Source organism: Oreochromis aureus, linkage group 13 (genome assembly GCF_013358895.1).
Source record: "Oreochromis aureus strain Israel breed Guangdong linkage group 13, ZZ_aureus, whole genome shotgun sequence".
Lineage (NCBI taxonomy): Eukaryota > Metazoa > Chordata > Actinopteri > Cichliformes > Cichlidae > Oreochromis > Oreochromis aureus.
The window spans coordinates 11,377,650-11,397,715 of NC_052954.1; the positions used below are offsets into that span (position 1 = coordinate 11,377,650).

General features: G+C 42.0%; 1 protein-coding gene across 4 annotated transcripts in view; it reads left to right on the forward strand.

Moving 5' to 3' along the window:
- The window catches only part of LOC116318546 (signal-induced proliferation-associated 1-like protein 2), an 82,312-nt gene that overhangs the window by 11,796 nt on the left and 50,450 nt on the right, over positions 1-20,066 (forward strand). Inside the window, exon 1 of one of the 4 annotated variants that reach the window (XM_039621688.1) lies at positions 5,862-6,136. The exons of the other annotated variants lie outside the window; for them this stretch is intronic. The gene's annotated coding sequence lies outside the window, so the exon portion shown is untranslated. Of the gene's footprint in view, positions 1-5,861; positions 6,137-20,066 lie in introns of those variants that run through there. 4 annotated transcript variants of the gene reach the window in all.

Sequence of the window (20,066 nt, forward strand, 5' to 3'; positions counted from 1 at the left end):
CTTTGCAGCCTTAATATAGCTGTGCTACTGCTGCTTCATCAGACATTACCAGGCCCCTCCACTAACAGGACTGCTTTGAACAGGATGGAGGTCAAATTGGTCTTCTGCCTGAGATTTGAAGTACCACTACACAGCCAGGAGACACTGCCTCTGAATTACAAGCTATTGTGCTCCTCTTCCACTATTACCTATCATCTTTTGTTATACAGGGTCTCTCTGCCTTCTTTCATTCTTGCTTTTTCAAGTTATTTTTTACTTTTTGATACAGTCATTATTTCCCATGCCCACTCTGCCCACTCTTACTTGTCTTGTCTCTTTATCTTTCCCTTCCCCTTTGTGACTCTTTGCATATTATTGTCTTAACTGTCGCGATGTTGCTGTCTGGGGTTTTACATGTAGATTTGCATGTCGGTTGTTGCCTGCATCTGCAGGCCATCCTGCCAGCGCAGGGCAAACTCTCATGTGGGTGGCTGTCCTGGGAACAGATGTTTTTGGTGCCACTTGTAGGGGGAAAAGCTTTGAAAGCGACTCCATAAAAGAGATGCCAGCTGCATGACAAACTAGGGCCGCCTCGTCCTCAGGAATTCTATCAGAGCCATTTCTCTCTGAGCCCTGGAAACATTGCCTGTTGAGAATAAGCAGAGTTCTCACTTAATCAGCCTGTTCCCTTTGGATAACTTCATTAATTACAGAAGGAAGTTGTTCTGCTGGAACATATGCTCCAGATGGCCACAGACTTCACTTTTATATAAAAAAGTTAATCTTTTATTTCTTAGTGTTGTAGTTAGATTATCTTACATGTTTCTTCTTTTCCAATCTTGTTTGCAGTAGACTTCCATTTTCAGCACCTACGACATTTCCAGCAGCTGGATTCATATGATCATTTAGCTTTTGCTGTACCAGTTGTTTTGTTTGTAGCGTACACCCAACTTCTCTAGCCAGCTGTGAAGCAGGCATCTGGCATCTTCTGCGGTCCTCTAAAAACACTGGAAACCATATCGTTAACAGGGCAAAGTTGCCAGTGTCAGCTTTCCTTTGCTACTTTAATGCCTCTGCACACGTCCGTAGCGCAGCACCTCTGATTTGGCATCTGCACTCTTTCCCCTACCAAACTTCCAATGAAAAGCAGCTCTCTGGCCAGTGATTATTATTCACCTGCTAATTTTAACCACTGCACTCGTCACAAACCCTTATTATGTCCCTTATGGATGAAGGACGTCATCTGTGCTGCACACAAAATGCACTGAACCTGAACCACTGGTGTTGGCCAATTTTTTACCAAACTAAAGTTAGGATGGGAATGGCTGGTGCTCGCCTCAGGAGCTTCTTACAGATCCCAGTCATATGTTTATTGGTAATAAATTACTGTGTGCAAAAAAGGAAAACAACTTGCTCAGATAAGATATGTTCAGCAAGCCAGTGGCAATGCTGTACTGTTCCAAAATTAATCTATGGGTTTGCTCAGCAGTGTGATTATAGCAGCAGGAATGAAGTCTTCTTTATCTGGTATAAACAGAGATACAGTTGCAAAGCAAATGATTTGGGAAATGTGGTGCTAAGATTTTAAATGAAGCATTATTTGTTGTCTCCCATGTACTGGGCTGTAAGGACTGTCTAAGAGGCTGAAAACTAAAGTTCCCTGAATGACCACTCGACCACTCAATTTACAACTGAACTGAGCATTTCCCTCTTCATGAAAACATGTAGAGGGGTGTGTTGTTGTCTAACTCATCCTTTTAAAAAGTCTAAAAGGCAAATTTAATGTTGATTATTAAAGCTGTGGCCATTTTGAGTGACAGGGGGAGTCAAAGGAACGGGGGGTTGCACAGCTAGCTGTCTGCTAGGCTAATTTGAGTCACTGAACTGGACCTTTGTCTTGTTGTTTGGAGCGTTTTGAATCCAGTTATCTGAAAAGAAGATGGATGGCTGTGTGGCTGATCATACTAACAGACAAAAGACATCTGTGTGTGTAAGTGAAGTTCTAGTTTTCCTTTTTTAACCAAGCTAGCTAGCTTGGCTAACAAGATGCATTCTACAAGCTAATAACCAACACTAGCACGCAATAAGTGCTAGCACTCCACCGTCTTGTTTAAATGTGGTTAAAGCCATAAGGTGAAATTTGATGCTTCAAATTGGGTCTTCACAAACCAGAGATGATGCCATGGCAACTGCGTCCATCTTTTATATACAGCTTATAGTATTGACCATCTAGCGATGTATTTTAATCATTTAGACATCCAAAAGGCAAAGTTGTCTAGTAATTTTGAAAATAAAATAGCGTTTTAGTGTATTTTTTATTTACCTCTTCTGTTAATCATCTTACAACTGTTTGACAGCTTTGAAACCAACACAGCTGCATCGATATTCTCTTGCACATCTGGCATCGTTTTGGTTCCACTCTTTTTATAGACTATTGATTTTGTCTTTTTGTGTGCGTGTTTCATTTGTGTTTGTTTTGCCTCAAACTGCCTGAAGCAATAATGCGTGTTTCCCTGAATTCTTTGACTCACCGCTGATCTCTGTGCCCCTCTCTCCTCCTTTCTCCTTTCCCTCCCTCAAGTTTCCATCTTTGTTCAGAAGGGAGGTCTGCTGTCACTCAAGGCTGTCATGTGCAGAAAAAGTTGCCTAGCAACAACATAGAGGGATGCAGAGCTGCTGTTTACTCTCCACCCGCTCACCTCATGTGCCCACTACCCCCTTCTCTTTCGCTGTCTTCCCCTGTTGTAGAGATGGAGTGGTATGGGTGGATGGATGGATGGTGGAGGCGGCGGCGCAGCCTCTGGCTCTTTGGTGAATTTGGACAACAGATACAGAATAAACTGAGAGAAGGTGGAGAGAGGGAAAGGAGAGGAGGCGGGGGGGTTGGTAGGGGAGTAGTGACATTCAAGAGATGCTGTGTCTGCCTGTTGCCTGCCAGCTGCTATTCCTGCCTTCCTCTCAGCAGGAGGAACTGGCCATTTCCCTTACAGCTCCCTCTGTACATAACTAAAAGAGAAACTTGTGCTCCCACAGCCTGCTGTTATCAGCCAGACTAAAAATACTGAGAAGCAAGTGTATCACATGCCTGGCTATCGTCACACGCTCATGAAAAGAGGCTCAATCTCAGCAGATACAGGTACCTTTGATTCTCTATGGATTATTAAATGTTCCCTGGTGGAAGCAATCAGGCAAACCCCTTTGTTAACTTGTTTACTGTAATTATATAGCAAGGCTCAATGGGTTCCACACTGCCATGCTGAGGAAAGCTGCAAGTTGGCTGTGGAATGACACGAGTCACACTCAAGGTTGCTGAGAATCAAAAGGCTTCACAGACACAAAGAATCTCAGTGTCGAATTAGTATTTTTATCCAACAAGTCGTTTTATGAACGCTCCAAAGCTTTTGACATCAATACGATGAAAAGGGTTGATGTTAGTTGTTAGTGCTGCTGCTGTATAGACAGCTTTATTTAGCCCAACCTTTTTTGTTTGTTTTTAACCACGCTAGCTTAACAAAACAAACCCTACCCTTGCTCTGCCATAGGTGTGATATAGTCTGGACTGTTTTATTTTATTTAAATTTATTTTATTTTTTTAGTTGACTTTTATTCGCTTTCTTTTATGTAAAGTGACATACATGGTGTAGATGCCCCATCTGAGACCAAAAGGAAACACAAGCCCAGCCTCGGGGCAAGTGTTCGCCCTAATAAATCGGATGTTTTGTGTCAAATCAAATATGCAGCTCCAACCACTGTGGTAACCCCTGGAAAACTTTTTTTCTTAGTTTTTCTGGAGAAAAAGCTAGCAAAATTATTTCCTATAACACTTAATTAGGTGTGCAATATATTAAGTTTGTAGCTACAAGTGGAACAATGCTTCGCTTGTCTTTAAATCTATATAAAGACTTGAAAAAGTTTGTGAGATTAACTCAGGAAATCAACAGTTTTGATCAGATTGCAATTTTCTACAGGAATTAGTGTTTGAATAAAATATATTGCACCTTATTGACCACAAAAAAAGTGTCTCTTCTGCCACTAAAACTACATTATTTCATTAAATTTCAGCTCATTCAGAAAGGGCCAGATGGCCACTAGCTTAGACCCCAATTTTCAGTATATTTCCTTAAATAAATCCAAATTCTTTCTGGAGTGTTTGAAACGTGAGCTGAGAATAGATGTTATTTTAGTGTTGTGTGAATGTATGCTGTTCTGCATGCGTATCCGCTTGTGTAATGACTACCTTCACTATGTAAATTACCCATCAGACGCGTCCGTCCGTGTGCAAACGAGCAGCGTTTGTGGGATTGTGCGTTTCTCCACAGGCCCTGCTTGCACATGTGTGTAGGCTGATGAATAGTTTGTCTGTTTGCTGGGATGCAGTGACAAGAACTCTTAAGTGTTACCTCCTGTGGGCTTCCCACTCTTCAAATAAAACTCTTTCCTTCCCCTCAACTCAAATCAAAGCTGAGAACCTGCCTGCAGAGGCTGGATCAAAGGAAGACTGTGGCACTAAGACTTGTACCCGCTGCCATTCATTCAGCTTGATTAAAGTCTGTCATTTCCTGCTATTAACACGTTCCTACCTCCAACCAGAAACTGAGCAAAGCCGTTATCAGGAAGTGGCTAGAGTTGTCACTGTGTTTGGGTTCTTCCAATTAAATCCCCTGAAGCTTAATTATGTAACATTATATGCTCTTTCTTTAGCCTTCCTGTGTCTCGGGAAGGCTGGCTTTTTGAGAAATAATAGTTTCAGTTACATGTCCTGGTGTAGGTCACAGTTATTGCTCTCCACACCCATATTTCAGCCACTCCTTTACAGATTTCCAACCAGCCTCCTTCACTAAATCCATATTAGAGCCATGACACAGCAAGCTGACCACGGGTGACTCTCATCAACAAACACTTAGTGGCAGCCTAATGTCGAAAGTGAAAATTACAGTGCCATATGCAACTTTTTTTTAATGGACTACCAACTTGGCAGGCACAGAGAAGTGATCATCTGTAGTGTTCACTGTGCAGCTTTTATGAGATGATATGAAGCAGCACATAAGTTAATCTTTGTTGGTTGGTGTGTGTGTGTTTGTGCACGGAAGAGTGTGTAGACCTTAAAACCACAGCTGTTTGCTTCAAAACACCAGAGAGGGGTGTCCTGCAGAGTTCTGTTTTCATACATTTCTCTTCCTTTCTTGCTCTGAAGACCATCATAACCTCACCCCTCCCTGCCTCCCCTCGTGTCTGGTTGCCGCAGTCTCTGCTGCTGATGGGAAAAAGTATGCAGTGCTTAGCATATGGCTAGAGGGATTATCATTTTTGGAAAAAAAGAAAAAAAAGCATGCCTCCTCCTGGGCCTTTCTCCGCTTATCTCTGTGTGTTTAAGGTGGTCGTGGTTGCTGCTAGCTCTGTCTGCCAGACAGACCTTTGTACCAGGCTGTAGTTCATAAGAGAGAATGGATAAGTGGATTCCTGCATCTCCCATCACTCCAAATGTCAGCCATCATGAGGAACTTGGAAGGTCACAGGCTTGATCTGGGGATCTTTTCCTGGGAACAATAGCTAACCCCCTCCGATTTTTCTTTTTTCTTTTTTTCCCTCCATTCTTGTCCTTCCTGTCAGCCCGAGAAGCTCTGAATGTCACGGCCCATCCCCTGCCCCCAACCACCAACACCAACACTAACACTCAGCATTGCTCCCTACCCCAACTCTTAGCCAACACAGCCACCTACTTTCCCTTACATATGCTAATGCTGCAGCCTCATTCAGCTGTTGGTGGCTTTGTCACCGGGGGGAGGGCTGTGTGCATTAAGGGGCAGCTGTATGCATTTCACTAAATTGACTCCCAATAGCTGCCAGACTTGTCCTGATTTCACTCTCTCCTTCTCTTCTTTATACCTTTCTCCATTTTTCTTCCCAAGCTAGCTGTTAGTAAAGGAGCAAAAGGAAGAGGTGCGGTGCTGCAGTTTATTTTTTGAGGCTTTCTGCCGTGGAGTGTGTTGGGTTTCTCTCTTTCTTTGTGTGCTTTTGGGTGGCTTGTGCTCAACAAGTGGCTGATGGATTTAATGCACTTGGATAGCATCTCCACAGTGAGCTCATTACCACAGTAGCTCACAGGACTCTGCTCTTAGAATTTATGGCTCTGATGAAAAAGGACTCTATTAATCAGGTAAGCATGGCAACTATTTATCTACTGTTGCTTTTTCATTTAATGGCCTCACACAGGAAAATAGTGTAAAGGCTAAATAATGCATGTTAGTTAACATGAACTTTTGTTTGAGCCGCATTTATGTGCAGCATAAGCTTTATAAAAAGTGGAGTAAGGCCTTTCTGTGTTTCAGACAGTTCTTGTGAGGTGACTAAATGAGTGATTCATCTGTATATCTGTGCTTGCTCCTGTCTTCCCTTCACATCCACTGATTGACTAAACATGGTTTTGTGTCAGCAGCAGAGATTGCAGCTGCTGCCCTGAAGTCCAAATTATCTCTCTTACACCAAAATTCTGTCAGCAGCACCGGGCTGACGGTGAGGAAGAAACTTTGAAAAGGAAATAAAAAGCTGCTGCACTGAGTACAAGGAGGGAAAGACAGTCTATGGCGGCGACGCGTGCTGAGGTCGCCCTGCTGTCAGGCTGCATAAATGCTGCTGCCCAGCTGATGCGTGTGAATGTGTTTGCGTCAGTGTGTTGACTCGCAGTCTTAACCGCATCAAACACCTACTTCCCCTCTCTCGCCGGTGATAATGTGACAGTGTGGACTCTGCCTGACCTGACAGCAGAAGCACAGATCTTCTGAGAGCTTTCGATCTGAACACTTTCCCTTTGCAAATTGAAAGTTCTCCTCTCACCGTTTTTCTTCTCCTCTCCCAGAGAGAGTGTACTCTTCTGAACAGGCTGCCATTGGTATGGCTGTAGCTAGGAAAGCAGCAGGCTGCTGGGAAGTGGCGGGATGGGGGATGATGTGTGCTGATGGAAATAGGTGGTGGTTTATTCTGGAGACTTGCTGGGCCACATCAACCCTGCACGTCCCTTTCTGTCGCCCCATAGCAGAGAGGGCCGCTGTGGTTAGGCCCAGTTTGCGGGGGACAGATGGTCCCTTTTGGAGAAGGGCCACAGCACAGTGGTCTCTGTTCGTGGGGCTCCACCAGAGCAGCCAAGAACAAACACGGTCTCCTTCTGTTGGGAACATTCAGGAGCTTCGGTCTGTGAGACCTAATGGATTCAGGAAGTGACATCTAAAACTTTGCATGCGTGTTAGGAGTGTGACCGTGATGCTGTTAATTTTGAATGACCTTTAAATAAGTGCTTTGTGAATGCGCTGCTAGTCAGATTTCCAATAACACTGCATTCCATTAGTCATATTAGTCAGTATTCATTAATATTGTAAGAGAGGAGAGAACGGGGGACTCTTTGTCCATAGCCAAGTTTGCAACATTGCTTTAATCTTTTAATTGGAGCATTGTGAGCTTTCTGTCACTTTCCTGCAGTTCTTGTTCTTTGTTTCCATGCGAATAAACAGGGAGAATCTGTTGTCCTGTCTATTTTAATTCTCAGATCACCCTGAAACAACTAAAGGACAATGGCAGTGTGCTGCCCGGCAGGCGCTGGGCAGTCGGCCAGCTGGCAGAGCGACGGGGTAGGAGACTCCCATTTTCAAGCAGAACCAAGAGGAGGCTTGCCTCTCCTGCACTGCTTATAGCCAGCACCGTGATTATTGTGCTCCTTCTATATGAGCTTTAGTCCAAGCAACTGGGGCTCTTTTTCAAAACATAGCTTTGACGCATAGCTCAGCTCCACACCTTGTCGATGTGATGCGATTAAGCTACCCCTTGATGGATTGCTGTTAGTAATTATGTTAATCTTGGCATGTAAAGGTCATCATTCTAGTGCTGCAGTGGTAATTTTGTCAATGGCTGTCATCCGTAATGCATTACTTGGCAGTGGAATTTAAAGCTGTGCAGCAAATTCATATGGGGTATTTTATACTTGCACTGGAAATATGACAAATTACTTGAGGGTTGAACTGTCAGCTTAGTCGCAACCAAGCTTTTGAAGTGCTTTAAGAAGATGTGTTTTGATGTTTAATGAGCCTGTAGCATATAAAAACACTAAGTGATTGTTTTAGAGGCTCTTAACGTACATCAATTTAAAACATGCTTTATAACTTCGCAATGCAGACAGTGACTTTGAAGTCATGTTTATATGAAAGAAATCAATGTGCAGTCTTGGTTTGTTTTTGTTTTTTTTTTTTACTCCTTACATTGTATATTTCTGGAAAATGTCTATTGAGCGTATGTTTTTTAATTATTTTTTTTTAAACCATTCACGTCTTGATTTACTTTTACTCTCGAGGTCTTTGTATTGTTCATCACCCAACCTCCCCTAAGCTTCAGGTCATGCACTGAAGCCCTATTTATCACTCTACTGAACCTTGTTCTTGAACTTTTTTGGTGCATTCAGTTTTTGAATTTTTAAAGTAGAGGACAACTAAAGAAAGTTTGTATTTCTTTAAAGTGGTAACCATGAGTAAGAGAGAAGGCCAAATTTGTAACTACCAAAACTTTTTAGCTCTTGATTCTTTGTCATCTCCTTAGAGAAGACTTATTAAATTCTTTTCCAGCCAGGTTGTAAGCGGTTACTTGATGTGCTGACATTAAAAAGCTTGTGTGTTGTTAGTGTAGCTATTTTTATCTTTAATTGTGACTGAGATGAAAATCGGGCTACACTGTAAGAGTCAAATGCTGGTAATTCCAAAGTGTTAACACTCTTTTTATTTCAGCTGTAATTGTGTTGTCTTTGTATTTACCCCTTAGCCAAAGTTCACTCTACAGACTCACAATTATTTAGGCCACTTTGCTCTGGCGGAGCCTTTTTCTTTGTCTATAGTGGAGCATATGGTAGATATTACGGGATTTGAAAGTGTGCAGGAAATGAAAAGAATTCACTTTTTTTTGTAGTTTCTGTAAGGTAAATACTCACTGTTCCCTCAACCAAGTGAAATAGAGTCACATCGTGGTTGACCCCTGAGCCTCAGACTCAGCTGTAGCCAGCACATTCCAGATGGAGCTACAGCCAGCACAAAGCAGAGCAGACTTCAGGGCACGCTGGTGTAGGAAAACGGACTGCGTGTTCATGTTCATGTAAGCCGCCTCCCTGATAAGACTAAGGCTACAAATAACCACCGGCCCAAACCGCAAACTCCACAGCGAAGCAAACGGCTATCTTTTGTTTAATTGTACGTGTGAGAGCATAGCTGTTGACAGATGAGGTGTGGCTCGGTAACTGCTGGAGGGCCGTCACCTCGGGTTAGTGCTGCAGCCACAGAAGCAGATTATCAGATTCGGCTCAGCTCGGAAAATGTCTCTACCGCCACTTGTATTCCAGCCGTTTTCCGTCTTATGTCTGTGGAAAGCCGTTCAATTTTAGGATGCTGTGGAAGTATAAAAGTCTGATTCTGGTATGAAGCAACTTCCTCTTTGAAAAGCTTCCCATCTAGTCCACTTGATCCAGAAGGGAAACAGGTGAAAGGATTTTTACTTGTTTTATATAGATCAAAATGCAGACAGAGCATAAAGAGACTTCTTTTGAAGCTGCACTTATGCCAGAGGTTACATTCCTGCAGATACTTTGGTGGGCGCTTTTTGGTCTTTTTCTCCCTTTCCAATAGCTTCTTTACTCCTAAAACCTGTGCACCTGCGGCACTGACTGGGCATTAGTAAATGTGGGCATTTCCCACAGTGCATTGTCAGACTGGGTGAAGGATGAGTGGGTGAGAGTATAGTTTACTCTGTGCTGTCTGACCTCCTTTTTTTTTTTTTTTCTTCTTCTTTTAAATCTTTTCTACTTGTTCGTCTGCTGTTGGTTCAACTCAGGTCTGGATGCGCTGAGATATAAAAAAGAAAACAAACCTCTAATTGTCTCTCATGCTCCTGTGGAAGCTGCTTCGCTTCAGAGCCTCTCTCTCCACAAGCACACACCCATATGAACTCAGGCTCCACTCTTTTGTAACATTTTATGTCTTTAATCTCCGCTGCTGCTGTCATGCCAATCATCACTCTCTCATGAGGTCACTGCATGTGTTTGTGTGGTTGTGTAATTATGGGCAGTGCCAGGCATATTGGATTGTGTCAGACTTTTCAGCGGTGATGCCCTCATTTCTGTAGATGGTTTGCACTGTAAAAAGCCCAAATTCAAAATTCTGAATGTTTTTGTGTGCATCTGTGTTGTAGATTAGATAAGCTGACATAACCCAAAAGGGTAAATATCAGGTTTCCTCTACAAAATGTTTAGTTACCAAGTGAGTCCAACTCAACAATCTTGGACTGAATTCAGTCTAAATGTGGAGCGAGATCACGGAAAAGTAGGAGTGCAGGAACTGTCCTTCAGAAAATCACTTCATGGATGGTGTCATTCTTTCTGGCGCATATTTAAAAAATGACACTTGCCAAAGAGAGTAGCACTCTGACATTATTAGTATAGCTGGCCTGTCAAGATAACATCTGTGTTTGAAAACACTGGTGAAATCAGCTGTAAATGTCAAGTTGAGAAAATCTGGTATAGCAGGTTGTGTATTTTCCATAGAAACAACAGCAACTGTTGGTTCCAGAAAGCTTAGCGTGACACAGTGTACCAAGAGTGTCGAAAGCTACCAGTTTTGACAGAAATTTGGGAACAAAAAAACCCACTGCCCTAGGGCTGTGCAATATGACCAAAATCTCATATCCCGATATTAAGACATCTATCGTCCGATAACGATATAAATCACAAAAATGTAATATTTTCTGTAAATTCTGTGAATGTCGGGCAGCTCGACTTGCGTGAAGTGTTTCCAGCTGGGCATCGCGTACCTGGAGTCGAGTGTTTTAACTGATGCATGAAACGATACATTTTTTGACATAGATTGTAACGGCCGCCGTTTTCTTTGTATTTATTACACAGCATGCTGCGGGGAAAAGCCTGTTCTAACGTTTGAGTCTAAGGTTTATTTTTTAGCACCTGATGGCTCTTTTTTGCCTCTCATCCGTAAATACTCTGCATCTTTCACATGATTCAGTTTTTTAAAAGTCTCAACAGGATCTTGAGCTTTATTGTGAAAGGTTTATGTGGAAAATAAACAAGCGGACACCAGGTGGTTTTACCGTCGTTGTTGCTAACGACAACGCATAAAAACAAGCGCTTGTCCGTCTGTAGTGTGGTTATATTAAATATAAGAGAGAGAGAGAACTTTAGGAAATTAATATAGCCACTACAGTGACCATCAAAATAATGAAAAAATATTGCCGTAAACAGTTTATTTTGCGACACCACGAAACAAACGATAGCGTAAAATGAAACGATAGACGTTTTTATATTGTCATCCGATATATATCGTTATATCGAACAGCCCTACCCCGCCCCTACTGTGTATATATGCCAGTGCCTAGCTGATAATAGTGCATTAAAGGAAATGAAAACATGTCTAAATATGTAACAACAAGTGCAACATTCTTTTCACAGCGACCCAATGGGTAAAGTAATACAGTACTTTTGAGATGTATCTTAAAGTGGATACAGCGGTTGTTAGCACATCACATGGCAGTACGTCATCTTCGCTTGTCAAACAGAAGGTTATGAGTTGAAATCCAACCCTGCAATAAAACACTTGGGGTGTTTTTTAAATTAGTATCGCAAGTGCTGCTACTCTGGATGCATGAGTAAATATGAATAGTGATGTTAAATTTGACATGCTTACAATGGCCCTTTGACTGAAGTTCTTAATATAAGTTGATCAATGTGAAAATGGCTTTGCAGCTTTTTGTCTGAGATTTTTTTTTTTTGGGGGGGGGGGAGATTTGTTTTTGTTTGAGCTTTTACAGTGTCGGAGGCTGTGCACAGTACACGTATGGGGACTATCACAGAAAAATGAGATGGCAGATTGGTACTAAAAGATGTTGGTGCTGATGGTACACTCATAGACAAATGTTCTCACAATCAACAGGACAGGTTTGCGACAAATAAACCGCCCAGCGTTTGGCTTTGATTGCTACAAGTCAGAACTTGCTGAGATGTTTGCAAAATCTTGTCCACAGCATTTCTAGCTAGTTAACGGTCTCTGCTCTCTGTGTGGGTTTTTTTTTCCTTCTTCTTAAAGATGTGGTCTTTGTTGTGCATGTACTTTGTGGACCGTGCAACCTATTGTTTATTTAGTCACTGAGTTGACCTGCAATTACCAATGAATCATGATCCAAATTAAAACCAGAAGGACCCTAAGCTGTCTCCATTTCATATAATGTAATAAATTACCCCAAGTTTACTTATTTGCATCCTTGAAGTATTACCTTTTTAAGTGTTAAATGCTAAAATGCTAAAGAGAGGTTGTTTTTAATGAATAGGCTCACTCATTTTGGCATGTCATTCAAGAGGAAGCTGGCATTCAGCAGCCCTTCTTCTCTTGATGTGTTGTTAGAAAAGCGTAATCTCTTTGTTTGGTTAAGAGAACAAACATGCCCTCTCCTCATTTGCTTATTGTTGTTGTAATGCAGAACCACATCCAGTTCTCTCTCTCTCTCTGTGTGTGCGTGTGTGGGTGTTCATTTTAAGCACAACTGTCAGGATTTCTGGCCTTCATTCTGTGTGACTTGCAAATTCTGCAGACCCCCAGTTACACACCCAGAGCCTTTGAAGACATGCCAAATTTGATTTCCAAGTATACCAGAGCTTTGAGTGACAGTGACTTATGAGGAGGAAAGGATGGAGGGGAAGTAGTGGGTAAATGGAGGATGATTTTGACCGTCTGTTTGGTAAGTGACAGTCACATCTCTCCATCCTTGCTGATGGACAACACCGTGAAATTGGTCACTGCTGAAGTAATATTTTTAATTCCGTAGCTTACTTCTTGCGTAACCCTACTTAACCTAAATATTTATGAGGGGTTTTTTTTATTTTGTTAAATTTTGTTTTATGTATTTTCCAAACCATGTGAATATTTTAAAGGATAAGAAGGCTTGATATAGTCTGTAGTTTCATCATATTAGGCTAGATAAGGCAGCTGGCTGGGACTCATTTTACTGGCTTCCCTACCGCCCACTGGGGGTGTGACCCTCCATTCACACTGGCCATTAAAATCTCAGCATTACTCCCTGCAGGCAATATTGGCACATCACGGTGTTCGGTAGGTGGTCTAAGCACAATAAGAGAAGGTGGAGTTTGATGATTGGGTTCTTACCGGCTCAGATACACTGCGCTATCGCCGCGTTGAGGAAGGAGTGGCTTCGGCCATTAATGGCAGGGCTTTAGCATCAGTCCTAATTTGAGTGTCAGCTGGTGGGAGATTATTCCCTGTTGTGTGGTTGAATTGTGGGAGAAGCAGATGAAAAAGGAAGAAGTTGAATGGTGCATTTTGTGTTCTTTGGTCCATACTTCCATAGCTTTAGTTGATGTGAGCAGTAACACACACACACACACACACACACACACACACACACACACACACACACACACACACACACACACACACACACACACACACACACAGTCTTAACACCTCTTTACAAGTGTCCTTTTGGTTACGGAGGGCCTTGGGGAAGATGCCATGCCTGGTTTCCCAGGCCCCAGTAATGAACTCTCAAGGATAACATTGCCCAATTAATTGGTTCTGTGGTTTTAATTGCACCGATCTCTTTGAGCTTGATTTTGGCAAATCTCCCATTCTATTTTTTCCCCTTCTCTGCTTTCTGCCCCTTCTCTCATTCTTCTTTTTGTAACAACCGAGTTAAGGTGAAGAATCGCTCCAGTGAAGCAGGAATACAAGTTTTTTTTGTTTTTTGTTTTTTTTTTTTGGTTTTTTTTCCCCTTTTTCTCCTCCATCAGATTGGAGATGCCCGTGTCTGGTTGCAGATATCGCCGCCCCAACCTTCTCTTACTGCGAGTCTGATGAATTTAATATCTAAAACCAGCACATGCCCCCCTCCCATTCTCAGCACAAGGTTGCAAGCAGCTGCTGACAATGGAGGATTGAAATCAGAGCTCCCACGTTGTTTTAAATCAACTCCTTGGAGGGAAAAGTGCCAACACAGTATGCAGCGCTGATTTGATCGCATTTGAGTGCAGAGTGATATGGAACGCGATTTTATTGTTTTTATTTTAAGTTTATTGAGGAATCAAATGGAGGGCAGTGAAGCATGTGAAACGTCCCTTCAGGTTTGTTTGCTTTCCGCTTGGACTTTTCCCCCCTTCCTCCTTGTTAATGATGAACACAGTGAGACACATCCTAATGTCTGACTGTCTGCAGCATGTCAGTGTAAAATGGCAGAAGGCAGGTAAAAAAAAAAAAAAAAGGTTTTAAATTCATTGAGAAGGACTTGTAAATTTCATTCACATCACAACACTGCCTCAGCCGTTTTATGATGAAGTCCATGAGCTGGAAAATTGATGTAATCATCTTGGCCTCTAGTCTACATTGCACCCTAATTTGGCTGCAGGAGGAGAGGAGAGGATGACTGCATCGCAGCTTGCCCTCAGCTCCTGAGGTCGAGGCATCTTGGGGACGAGGCCAGCTACAACTTCCTGATTGCAGAGAACAGAGGAGCATTAATGTGGCTCAATTACGCAAGGCTTTATTAAAGATAATTGGCCATAATTACAGGCCTGCGTTCACCCCAAAGGCGCAAGAGTGGCCAGGCAGGTTGGTCGGGGCTAAGTAAACACGTCTGACTTTGACCTGAGGTGCGGTAGGCTGGACACAGGAGGATTCCACATTTTATAGGAATGTGAAAATTCGATTCATGCTCTGACGGCTATTATCTCAGTTGAAGGTGTTGTTACATATCATGGCAAATGCCTTTCTGGGCGAAACCTGAAGGTAAATTGTCCCTGTGATCTTCAAACGTATGCAAATCTTGATATTTTGCTGAAATGATTGTGACTTCTTGGTGACTTTTCAGCAATTGCAACACTCGGTTTACTCAACCCGTGCGAGCTGAGCGTCTCAAGGTTAAGCAGCACATGATATTTTCAAAGATAACTCCAGGCCTAACAGCGTGCTATTATGTGGCATGTTTAGCTACTCAGGAATCAATTGCTACCTGAAATGAGCCTTGATGCCAACAAATCGGGTAAGCGAAGATGCAGCATTCCTCCCAAGAACATTTTTTTTTTTTTTTTTTTAAGGGCTAATGACACGGTTCTGCTTTTTTCGCGCGCACGCTATGTTCCTAATTTCCTGAAGTGCTGTCAGTGCTGAGTGGATTAGTCTTAATAATGTTGCGCTCAAAGTGTTTGCGACTGGCATCAAAGTGCTTGAGTGTTGATGTGTGCAGTGCTGTTTTTGTCGAACATCCTGGCACTGTGACTTCATTTCCATAAATACCATTTGCAAAATTCCAGTTTTCTCATTACTAGCTCAAGTAGCTCAGGGTTTCACTCAGCGTGCCCTTACTAGTCCATTAGATAAATCCGTAACTATAAACATTTGCGGAGTTGGAACCAAAACCCAACAAAAGCACACTTCATGCTTTTGCTCGGAGAGCCTTCCTCTCCGTGCTCGCAGTGGCAGTTCTGCACAAGTGACTGCAGAAGTCAGTCACTCGGGTGAAATGGCCTATTAGCGAAAGAAGAGTATAAATCTCAGAGTGGTGGACAGAACACGTTCACTTTTCTGACAGCGTATTAATATCTGGCGGGCCTTTAATCAGGACACAGTGTCAGAGGATTATTTTAAGACCTGTCAGAACCGCTGGGCCACTCCTCTCTGGATGAACCAAGATGAAAGACAGACTCTCCAACATCAGACAGAAAATGAGTTCATTACTGTAATTAGGCCTCTCTCCCATCTCGCCTTCTCCATTCCTTCCTCCTGTTCACCAGGCCTTTTGTCTTAAACGCCCATAATGGCGATGCATTACTCCACTTAGTGAAAGCAGACCTCTCACCCCTCTCCATCTGCTGTCTCACTTGTGTAGACCAAAACAAAAGAAAGGGGAGAGAGAGGACAGAAAACACCCTCCCAACAGGTCACACAGAAGCACGGATTCTGCTGACCGAGTCGCCTGTGGCACTCTCACTTGGTGGAGGAAGGTGGGGGTCGAGACATGGTGCAGGTCGTTAATCACTGTCAAAGGGAAATTGGCTAATAGAAGAAAGTAAAGAGAAACACAGACCACCATGTTCACCGGGTTATCCTGTCCAGGGCAGCTCACCCTGGCTTGACCCCAGGCAGCAACACAAACAAGGAGAGGCTGGACTTTATGAACTTAAACAGGCTAATCTGCTGTTTCATGAGACTGGCTTGAAAGACAAAAACTCAGAATAGATTTTGTTTTTTCTTTCAAGTGTTTAAAAATGAGGTGTTGTGCTGTAATTTTTAGCCCCTCAACATTTTTAGATGTTCAAGTGCAGACGCTATGCTGCAAACGGCGCTAACAAACGTCAAGCTTTGATTGTTCTTTGCTCTGTCTGTGTTGACAGGATTTCTGTCTGTTTCTCTCTCAGACTACAGTGAGAAGTCAGTCATGCTGTTTTGTTGTCATGCACTGACATTACAGTATGTCAGTTTCTTTGTTCCTCCTGTCCTCAGTCATCCGTTAAAAGCTTCTATTGGAGTGTCACCACTGATAAAGCTGTTTGTGCAGGTGGCGCATTTTGCTGTCACTCGCTCTAATTGTGAGTGTGAAAAAACAGTGTTCAGTCAACAGCCGACGTCTGGGTGTCGGTCAGCAGACTGCTCCCTGTCATGCCTTGAAAGGAGACCTGGTATTAATTTTGGTTGACCAGAAAAATCTAAAATGGCTGTCTTGCTGCAGGAATAGAAATATGGGAACGGCTACTTAATATTTTTTTCCCTCGAGGTTCCATGTTTGTTTTGGCTAGGGGATATCTCCCATGTTGTCTTGAGATAATGGATGTTTAGTGTTGCAAAGCAGTGGATATCTCTTAAGTATTGGCTTACAATTCACAAAGACTTTAGGGATAAAGTTAGCCTTTAAACAGACTGCTCTAGATCTACGCATGTAGGCTGCATCCACGATTGCATGCTAACATGCTATTCAGTGCACAGTAAGTGATGTAGGTGTGAAACCTAACTACGAGCAACAGTAACAGTGGTGTGTGAAATGCATACCTTTTCCGGGCTTTGTTATTGTCACTACACTGCAGGCAGACGCGCATTTCATTATTCATTTCCAGCAGAATATTGCAGTATGCAAGCAGACGACGCCAAATAAGAAAAAATATAAGTGAAAGGGAAATGTGGTAGTCATATGCATAACCCTCGGTGGTGGAGAGTGCCCAAGGACACTTAATAACCCCCAGTTAAAGTGTAAAAATAAGGTTTTAATTTGCTAGATGTAATATCCCTTTTAGCGTATATTCATTGTTACCTACTTTCCCTTAAATGAGGTTTGGGGTTATTATAATGTCTCAAACTGACAACATAGCTCTCAGGAAGTGAGGGTTTACGTGCTAAGCAACATGACAGCAAAGCACATGATGCTGAGTGGAAGAGGAATATACAGGAATGACTCTTAAACTCAGAAATGACTTGCTATTTTGCACTTGACATTGGTAAGCCTTTTGAATGAGTGTTTAGTTAAATGCCTGAAGGGGGAAAAAAAGGGATGTGGTTAAGAAATGCCTTTGACACCGTCACATTTTGTTCTAAAACATAAAATATGCAAGTAAAGCTTTTTACGTCTCTCGGAGATGTTTGTTTGCTAACGAGACTGCAGAAAATTGCCTGAGACATTCAGCAGCTTTGGAGGCTCAGTGATGGGGAAGATGAAGTCATTAAACTGTGATGTAGTTCATTTATAAGATAGCATTAGCATTTTACTTCTGGCAATTGCATTTATTTTTCAAAAAATCATAAAAGTTGCATTAATTGGAGATTATGTTGCTGAACAAAATGCCAGTATCACAAACTTTTTATTACCCATGAGTCTTTTTTTCCCTGCAGTAATCCATAAAAGCCTATTAAGAAATCCCATTGGCTGTTTGTCAAGGAAACCAGGGTGATGCAAACTTCCGTGTTGGCCTACAAAACAATTCCTGCAGGATCACATGGAAGTACTGCTATGCACCTTGAACTACAACTTCTTTGTACACGTCTATGGGAGAATTCCTAATTATAGCTCAGGATTTATTGTAGTAATAATAAAGTCATATTTTCTACAAGATCTGCAGCTTTGGCTCTTAGAAGATGGGCGTTGTCTGTGATTAAAAATAAGTGGCTTTGTTATTGTTCACCACACGGCAGTCAGACACATACTTCATTATTCATCATTTGCCATTTGTAACGGACAAACATATTTCCCACAGCAGTTCTCTTCACTACATTATGCATGACGCAACACAATTTCTTGCCTTCATCTTTAAGCCCCTTGTTAAATATAGTGACACGACATGCATTTTCCTGCTCCTGTTAATAAAGCCGTTCTCATAACAACCCAAGCCCCCGGTGGGAGAGGGAGGGCTGCATAGTTTGGCTGTTGTTGTAACTGAGAAGTCGTCATTACCAGCCTGTTCCTACACATTTAGGTCATGCATGCATTAACCTGTATTCGGCCCAGGCAGAAGTGAATACTTTATTATTAAAATGTTTCCAACTCGTCCCAAGTGTATTTGGTCTAGTCTGGCTTGCAGCTAATCTTGATGTGGCCCACATTTTCTTCCTAAAATAGTTTAGCCCCCCTCCTTAGCAGTAAATGACAGAGAAATGTAAACAGTTGTCTGGAAGCTGTAGCGATCATATTAAAGGCCAAGCGGATGGAACTGAGACAAAGACTGGGACCTCGGGCCCATATACCATCATTTATCATGTTCACAGTGAAACCTTTCAAAGAAAGACGCTTAAACTGAGCTTCCCATCTTCGCTGAAGCGAATACTGGGGATTTGGTCCATGTTCTCTTTGATGGCAAGGGTTTTACTTGATAACTCAGGGGGTTTTCACATGATTGCAGTACCAGAAGAAATGAAGCACAGCACTGGCCCCAAAGAACAAGAAAAAAGCATTTGGGTCAATGTAGAAAGCCTTGCAGTCTCTACTGCAGTGTAGTGTGATCTACAATGCAGAAGTCGGTGTCAGTAAAGAGATGAATCCAGTATAACACCTCCGTCACCTACCCACCCCCCTCTGGATCTACAACACACCTTATAGCATGGGATGAGACTGATGAGAGAAACTTGCTTGTTTCTTCTTTGAGTTTCATGAGTATCTTTATTACTTTGTCCCAACCCGTACCTGCTTTTAAAAGTCTGATAGTCGATGTTCTGGAGCATTATTTACAGATTAAGTGGAAGCCACGTGTTTGTGTATTTTTAACATCTGAAATACCCAGTGGCTTCACTCTCCTTCTCTCAGTCCTTGAATGTTCAGTCTTCTGAATCTGATATGAGCTTTTTCTTCCCTAACAGAATTAGCATAGGCCAAACTTGACCCTCTGAAGTTGTGGCAGTGCTGCAGTAGACTCTATATATATATATATATATATATATATATATATATATATATATATATATATATATATATATATATATATATATATATATATATATATATATATATATATATATATATATATATATATATATATATATATATATATATATATATATATTCATTCATTCTACTCTGTTTTTTTTTGTTGTTTTTTTTGTCACAGCCAGTTTACCTCATCAAGTCCTTGTTAATTTTCCTACTAACCAGATCAGATAAAAAGGCAAAGTGGAACTGGTGTTGAATATGCATCAGTTCTCCAACTATCCCTCCTGTATAATTTGCTGGCTTGATGATGCTGCAAGCCGTTGGATCAGATATTGGTACATGCGAACATTTAGTTCAACATCTGCCTCTTGTTGCTGTAATTTGCTTCACCGCCATCTGTTAAACATAGACTAGAAGCACCATCCATGATATACATCTATCTAGTTATAAACCTATAATGGCACTCTCTACTCCCAAAGATGCTAATTACTCGTACTCTGCGATAAGCTCGGCGTAGTTCCAAACCTGAAAGATCCCAGCGTAGCCCGTGGTGAGAGTTTATTACAAAGATAACTAGGTACAGACAATTTGGGTCAGCAGTTTTTCTTTTTAGCTTAGCTGATTGTGCCATATTTTGGAGTCCT